Here is a 6000-nt window from a genome sequence, read left to right on the forward strand (position 1 = left end):
GTTACATTTGGAGCTCTTGAGGCTTTCTCCATTGCTTCTAGAATCCAAGCAGATTGATCTTCTTGGGCAAAAGTTACCTCTGTGAATAATGTCTGCCTGTGTCTGCGCAAGTTTCTTCACCCCCAGCCTCCTTTCCCTTCATTCCTTCTGCAGGAAATGGCATCAACTAGTACGTAATCCCATGATAGCTCATGGTCTTGTGTCTTGTTGACTGCAGAAGCTACATGCAAGTCATTTTGTAGAAATTATAGAATGGGCTGCAAGCAAAATACACAGATAATATGAAAGAATGTTTTTAACTTACTGGTGAGCATTATATACGCTGTGTATGTGTGAATATATAGGAATTACATGTATGAAGGCTGCTCTGAAACTACTGCCTCCTGTTTTATTATATAGGCTCATGGTGTCAGAGGCAGATATTGGTGGTATGGCAGTAGAGGATGAACCTTCCCACCAATATTCCATTACATGTTGTTGCCATGTGACAGATGGCAGTACAGGGGCAGTCTGACAGAATGGTGTCTGACATGGAAGAGTGTGTGAAGCAAAGATGTCACTGAATTCCTCCATGCAGAAAAAAAGTGACACCCACTGACATTCATCAACAGTTGCTGAACATTTATGAAGACCAAACATTGGATGTGAGCACAGTGAGGCAGTGGGTGGTGTGGTTCAGCAGTGGTGACATCAACAGTGGCTCACCTCTGCTGGTGCAGATTTTTATGATCATGGCATGCAGGCTTTTGTCCAAGACTGGCAACAATGCATAGCTAATGGTGCTGACTATGTTGCAGAACAGTGTTTTGTAACTGAATTTTCTCTGTCAAATAGTTTTATTGTGCTCTTTGCATCTGTTGCAGTTTCCACGGAAATAAATAGGAGGCATTACTTTTCGAGTGACCTAGGTATATGCTTTGTATTACTACTAACATATGTAATCAGTTAAACCAAAATCACATGAAAGATTTTAACTAATGTGGATATAAAGCTATAAATATGTCAGAGAAGACCTAGAGAGTATTTGAAAGACAAATGAAGAAAAAGATGGTGTGGATTTCTGTTGGCTGTAGCTCAGTTCAATGAAATGTGTCAGAAATTTCACCATGCTCATACAGTATGTAGAAGTAATATATGGAAAAATAAGACTGTATCAAGCACCTTTATGTTTGTTGTTTCTATACATGATTATGTACTTAGTGTGGTCATTCTGGAATTAAAAGTTACCCACTGCTTGCTGCCTTCAGAAAACCGACAGACAATGCAATTCTGACTAGTTTTTCTTCTTTCCAGCTAGTTAATACACTGATGTGCTCAATAAATTACTATAGCTATGAAAATATAACCCACGCCTTGCTAAAGTCTGAACATCTCTGAGGCACAAGCCAGGAAAGCCACAAATAATCTAAATCATAAATGTTTTTTTTTTTTTCCCCTAGATTATTGCTGTGTTTCTTTTTTCCTGTTTTATGTGTCATGACATGATTTATTGTTTTTGTGTATTGAATCAACCATGGTTGTTTGGAGGTAATAAAATTAAGATTATGAACATCTGCCTAGCTATAAGTGGTTCTTTTGGTTTATGTGGGTTTTTTGGTGTGTGAGTGTAGATGCACATATAGCGTTGTCTGTTTTGCCCTCTGATACACTGGTGGAGAATAAGTATCACTTGCTTTTACAGAAATACATAATTTCGTGCACATATCTCAGTTACGGTAAAATGAAAAAAAGAACTCTGTCACTTGATATCTTTGAATCAACAGTCCATGATTAATCTGATAGAGCGTATATATGACTACTATTGGACTTTCCATTCTGCAATTTCAAGTGGCATTACCAGCCTGAACTGCATTCTCTGGAGACATCCTAAATATTGCTGGATGGGCAAATGCACTGTGACTGAGAATGTGCAGCTTCACAAGTACCTTTTCCTGAAAGTTTTTTAGAAAATCAGACATAACTATCACTTGCTGTGAATGTAGTCCAAAAGATTGGAAATTGATGGGAGACCTAATCTCCTCAGTATTAGATTAAGCTTTTTGTGGTTCAGAGTAGCTATAAAGTTATACAATTATGATACTGGGATATACAAACAACTCATTCAGAAAAAGCAAAAATGTTTCTGCTCAGTGCTTAAATCCCCATTTTCTCAGTCAGTTATTTTCTTAGTATGCAAACTGAAATAGTTGTATTTCTTTGAAGAAAACACCAGAAGTCAAAAACCTTTAATAGAAAGGTACTGATACTGGTATTTTGTCTTCGAGTTGTGCTTTATGTGAGTCAGAACATGAAAGGCATATCTGAAGTTCCAGTGGTGAATCAAAGCAGATCATAAAATCATAGAATCATAGAATGGCTTGGATTGGAAGGGACCTTAAAGAGCACAGAATCACAGAATCATAGGGGTTGCAACGGACCTCTGGAGATCATCTAGTCCAACCCCCTGCTAAAGCAGGTTCCCTGCGGTAGGTTACACAAGACAAAACTCTGCCAAAGCTGGAATCAATATGTGTTTAGAGCCATAGGCTGCAGGGGTTAAATCACATTGACAGTGAGGTGGCACTCAGGCATGGGTCTGGGTGCAATGTGGATTCAGGCACAGCCCTGCTGAAGCAGCAGTAGAAGCAGGGACCAGTGTGTGATCTGTTCTAACGGGGATTAACGGCGTAGCAGGCATTTCCCCTATCAGGACTTTGCTTCCTCCAAGGGAAAAAACACTATCTCAGTCTGTTCCTTGTCTCCTTCCACAGGAAAACAACAACAGACATCACAGCCACAACCCAGGGTGGACTTATTCCATTGGAAAGAGCAAATATTGCAAGAAAACTTTCCCCTTTGATGTATGTAGTAGCAGAGAATGGTGCTGCTAGGGCATTGGTGCTGTGTTATCCCGTATGCAGGCTTTTGTGCAACTCACACATTCCAGTCCTTCATCAGGGAACTGCTAGCTTAGCAACATTAGCATGGTGTCAATATTTGTCTGCCAAAATCTCACCATTAAGTACTCTGCTAAAAGCTGGGTTTTACAGATACTAATTACTGTCTTTCCCTACCTTCCCCTATCCTACCCTCCCCCTTTCTCCTCGAGAGAAGGGATCACTTCAGCCCATAAAGGAGATTCAGCTGTTCCTATCACTAGCTCTTACATTTAAGAGACTAAGTACATTTGTTTGGACATAATTGTTAGTTATGCTTATTCAAGGACTTTCAAACTTCCTATATATTTTTTTTCTTTCAGTATTTTAGCCTGGTGTCAAATGCACTCTGCTAGAAGCACATAGAATACTATGTGCTTCTGTATGTTTCATCCTTCCTCTGCTTCTCTAAGACAGCTTTCTCTGGGAATTTAATGCCGTCACACAGATCACACAGGAGATTCAATTGGCTAGAATGAGAGGAAATGAGCAGTCTGAGTAGCAGCAGAGGCTATAAGATAGATCTTGAGACATTTCCCAGAATGAAAATATGGACACTGTAATATCACAGACAACAAGCATTGCATCTGTAACACCCATGTTGGACTACTGAGATCCGCCTCTCCTAGTTCCAGTTATCAAAGTAATTTTTTTTTAGTATGATGAATCTACATAACACGAAACATCAGAACTTGAAGTGTATTTGTATGTGTAATACTTATTAATTTCAATTGGAATTGGGCACTTTTCCAAGATCTGGACCACTAGTTCCTGATGTGGCTGTGCATATGCAGGGGATCAATTGGGGACAGAAATAAGCAGATGAATGTAAGTGGCAAGAACTGTGTTAGTTGCCTTGTCTTGACATTGCCAAAGAAAGTTTGGTGTGGCCTCACGTCTGTGGCCTCCAGGCTGCCATCTATTTCACCTAACTGTGTCTGTCCAGAGCACTGGCACATGTGAACTGCTACACTCCAGACCCCATACTGAGGGAGATGGGTTACCTACAGCCACCCACAGGCAGGTAACAGGGACAGCCTGAGATATCATTTGGACAATGAGGTAATAGGAAAAGGTAGTTCTGTACTAAGCACCAAATAGGTTCCCCAGCTAAGCATGGTCTATAAAACACAGAAAATATAGCAAGATGCTGTTAAAGCATTTTAGTGTCTGTAGATAAAGGAAAGCAAAAAATCATAGAATCATAGAACAATTCATAGAATTCATCATCTGTAGACAAAGGAAAGTAAAGGTCCAATACAGTTCCCCTACATTAGTGGCCTTTTTTGATGGACTAGGTTAAAGGAAATATTTACAGAGCTACAGGCATGATGCAGGACCCATGGTGACCTATGGCTTTTAGAGTGGCAGCAGGTGGCTGGATGTCATTCTGTATGGCATCTCACACAGGACCGGGTGAGATGCTATTGACGAACATAGACAAATGAGTGAAACCTTTGATCTCCAAAACAAAATGAACTTAAAGACTCTACTAACTTATACTGGACAGAAATTGTAAATATTACACTTCTATGATATACACTAGGAAAAAAAATAATTAGTTATTTCCATAAGTTGAATGTTTCTTTAATACATATTATCTTACTGTACAGATATGCTACTCATACAGACACATAGACACAATGCTCATAATGTGGATAGTGTAGGTTTAATATGATTCAGAGATATTTGTGAATATATATGTGTATATATATCTTTCTGTATATACATATGCACATCTTTAGAAGTATATGTATATATAGCTATAGATATAAGTATATTTCTGGATCTAGAAACATGCGTCTTGATTGTCAAGCACAGACACTGCTGTTGAAAGAAATGGATATACACATATACGTAACAAAATATGCATCTGGGAAAACATCCATACTTGCACACTCAGATATATCTATCTCTATATGATATAAACAAAAATACAGATAGGGGCATCATGTCAAAACTTCACCAGTATATACCTTATTGTTATAAGACTGTCACCCTCCTAGTTTATAGAAGACTGAACACTGAGCAGAATTTGAGCCTAAGCCTACAGTACCAGCTTCCACTTGACTCCAGCCTCTGCCTTGTCAGTCAGCACGGCTGGTAACAGCTAAGGGTTTGCTGGTGTGATAGGTGAGGTCCATCCGTCAGGGCTAATGTTGTGAGACAGTTGTGCCTCCTTTTGTTTCCATATTCCCTTGAGGACACATTCTGGAGGCATGGTTGTGTTTACTCTGCAATTTAAAACAATTTTTTGTTGTTGTTTTCTAAGTCAGTAATCATGTTTGCTTTACTTCCTTCCAGCTTTCACTAGAAATCACTGTTTACCAGTTTTGGTGTGGCCAGATGACTAAGTCAATGTATATTAAGGAACACATAACAATGTTGTGATGAGAATTAGTGGTACTCTGAAAAGACAGAAACATTGGCTGCTGTGTTTTGTGCTGTTTAGTCTGGGGGTAATGAAGAGCTCACAGATGACCTGATTTCATTAAAGTAGGTCAGATTTGACTGAAACATCGCTATGGCTCTCTCCCAGCAGTGCAGTGTCTCTCTCCACAACCCTCTCAGCTCACCCCCTCCTGTCACCTCAGCATTTGCAATCTTTCAGGGATTTACCTTCAGGCTTTGTTAGTATCTTAGCCAAATATATACTACAAGACGTAATCTCCAGAGCTCCCTGTGTTTTGCCAGAGGATGTGTGATGGAAAGGATGACTGTACTTCTGCCTTTTACTGCAGGAAAGGTGATGGTGTGAGAAGATAGCACACTTGATAAGAGACCATTTATGTAGCATAGATATTTCCCACTGAAATCCTGTCTGAACGAGGTGCCTACTATGTTTACTGTGAGGTAGCTGAGCCAGATTATATTATCATGCTAAACTTCTATCTAATTTTCTATTTATTTGCCATGCTCCATTTCTGTGAGTTTTGTAGTGGAGTAGCCATTCTGATTTGGCAAGGTTCCACCAGAAAAGCATCTTACAAAAAGGGTTATGAGAATGACTTTTCTAGACCTTGTGTTCGCACGTTAGAATATGTCAGTAGATATGAGAATTGTTCACAGCTTTTGATGGGACGGA

This window comes from Gallus gallus, chromosome 3 (assembly GCF_016699485.2).
Source record: "Gallus gallus isolate bGalGal1 chromosome 3, bGalGal1.mat.broiler.GRCg7b, whole genome shotgun sequence".
NCBI classification, from domain to species: domain Eukaryota; kingdom Metazoa; phylum Chordata; class Aves; order Galliformes; family Phasianidae; genus Gallus; species Gallus gallus.